This window comes from Nycticebus coucang, chromosome 5 (genome assembly GCF_027406575.1).
Source record: "Nycticebus coucang isolate mNycCou1 chromosome 5, mNycCou1.pri, whole genome shotgun sequence".
Lineage (NCBI taxonomy): Eukaryota > Metazoa > Chordata > Mammalia > Primates > Lorisidae > Nycticebus > Nycticebus coucang.
This window is the reverse complement of record NC_069784.1, coordinates 62,632,723-62,635,312: the sequence shown is the minus strand read 5'-3', so window position 1 is coordinate 62,635,312 and position 2,590 is coordinate 62,632,723. Positions and strand designations below refer to the sequence as shown.

Here is a 2,590-nt window from a genome sequence, read left to right as displayed (position 1 = left end):
ATGACTTAATAAAAAATGAATAAATTATAATTTTTAAAAAAGATATAAATAATTTACATACCATGATGACAGTATTAGTATTCCGAATTTGACTGTGTACTTTTACCAGTGAGTATCATACTTTCAGATGTTTAGTATTACTCATTGGTGTTTTAGTTTGAAGAACTCCTTTTAGCATTTCTCATAAGAAAAGTCTGATGGTAATGAACTTCTTCAGCTTTCGTTTATCTGAGAAATCTTTATTATTCCTTCATTTCTAAAAAATGACTCTGGGGTGGCACCTGTGGCTCAAGGAATAGGGCACTGGCTCCATATACCAGAGGTGGTGGGTTCAAATCTGGCCCCGGCCAAAAACTGCAAAAAAAAAAAAAAAAAAGACTCTGCTGTATACAGTACATTTACTTGTAAGTTTTCTTCTTCAGCATTCTGAATATATAATCCAACTACCTCCTGGCCTATAAAGTTTTTGCTGAGAAATCTGTGGCTAGTTGTATTGGAACTCCCTTACATGCTGTTTGCTTCTTTTCTCTGGTTGCTTTTAAGGTGCTGTCTTTGCCTTTGCTTTTTGAAAGTTTGATTATATGTCTTGCGGTAGTCTTGTTTGAATCAAATCTGATTGGAGGCTTTGACTTTCCTGTGCCTGGATATTTACACCTTTCTCCAGATTTGGAAAGTTTTATGCTACTATTTCTTTAAATAGGTTTCCTAAGTTTTATCTTTCTTTTTTCCTTCTTAAACTCCTTCGACTAGAATATTGTTTGATGTTGTTTCATAAATCCTATAAATCTTTCTTTTTTTTTCTCAGTGTTTTTTCTCCTCTGACTATGTATTTTCAAATATTCTGCCTTTGAGTTCATGGATTCTTTCTTCTGCTTAATCAACTCTGCTGTTATTGTGCTCTATTATTTTTTTTTATTTTGTTCATGATATTTTTTACCTCCAAGATTATCTTTGATATTTTTAAAAAAATATTTCAAGTTTTCTATTAAATTTCTCACTTTGGTCACTTATTTTTCTCATTTCATTGACTTCTTTCTATTTTTCTTAAAGTTCACTGAACTTCTTTGAAACAGGTATTTTAAATTTTATGTCACACAGTTCATATATCTCCAATTTTTTAGAGTTGATCACTGGCATTTTATTTTGTCCCTTTGATGATGATGTCACATTTCTTTGATTGCTTTGATCCTTGGTGCTGTTCATCAACATTTTCACATTAGAAAAAGTGAGTACTTACTCCAGTTTTCACAAAAGTGAGGCTTTGTCTAGGAAAGTCCTTCAATAGTCAGCCCATCCAGAGATTCTGTACAATCTGTTTGACTTAATTCCAAAGCCTGGGGCTACTGAGGGGGGGCAGTAGTGAGGTGTACCTGAAGCTCAGGGCCATTGAGGCTGACATAGTGCTGGAGAACACCTGAAGCCAGGGTCTGATGCAAGCAGCCTGGGACCACTGAGGCCTGTTTGACTCTGAGGGCTATTTGGAATTTTGGGCCACTTAAGTCAGCCTAGTGGTGGTGTGTACTGAAGGTCAAGTCCCACTTACAGGCCAAATTCTGTGGCTGAAAGGTTTTGCCTGGCCCCATATTAGGTATGGATGCTCAGTCTATAGTATCAGGCTGGTATCTGTAGCCAGGGAAGACTGCCTGATACTGGGTTCACTGTGGTAGGCCCGGGTTTTGAGTCCAGTGTAAAGTGTCACTCACTTCTCTATCTTTCCCCTAAGCAGACAGTATCTTTCCATGCTGTGCAGCCTGGGACTGAAGGAGGAATAATGCAAGTCATGGAAAACTATCCTTATTACCCTGTCCAATGCATCTTTTCTTATTATTGCACTACCAGGTACTGTGATCTCTTACCTGATTTCCATAGTTATTGTGAAAGTATTTTTTTATGCATGGAAAGTTTAAATTGATGCTTCTGTAGGGAAATATTCACTGGAGAATCCTAACTCGTCATTTTCTCAGCCCCACTTTTGTAATTTACTTCAATCCTTCAGTTAAAAAGACACTGACACATTGTGGTAGGATATTAATAGTTATTAAATTTAGGTTTGTTCTTAATTTTCTGTGTGCGTAATCATTTTCATAACAAGAATTTAAAAATTAAAATAAACTATTCTGTGTTCACTTCAGGAGCACATATACTAAACTTGGAATGATACAGAGAAGATTAGCATGGGCCCTGCACAAGGGTGACACACAAATTCATGAAGCATTCCATATTATTTAATTTTCAGTTCAGAATCTTGTATCCTGCTAAATCTAGCTTCAAAGTGAATGGAGAAATCAAATCTTTTGCAGATATCCTTTGGAACTTTGCCACAATAAGACTAGCTCTACAGGAAATACTTAGACCTATTCTCAATACTGAACACCACAATGGACCACCACCAAAGTTAACACCTAGAAGCCAAGACCAGAGCTTAGCTTACACAATAGCACAAAGGATAAAACTATACAACAGACTATCTCATAATAAGGTGAATACAATTCCACCACACTTATCAATACTCTCAATAAATGTCAATGGATTGAATTCCCCACTGAAGAGGCACAGGCTGGCTGATTGGATAAAAAAACACAAGCCATCC

General features: G+C 36.4%; 1 non-coding gene across 1 annotated transcript; it reads left to right on the top strand.

Annotated features, from left to right (window-relative positions):
- Window positions 1-2,119: 2,119 nt before the first annotated feature.
- On the top strand, window positions 2,120-2,226 carry LOC128586913 (U6 spliceosomal RNA). Its single transcript, XR_008380370.1, has one exon. It is a non-coding gene; the product is annotated as a U6 spliceosomal RNA (small nuclear RNA).
- The last annotated feature ends 364 nt before the right edge of the window (window positions 2,227-2,590 follow it).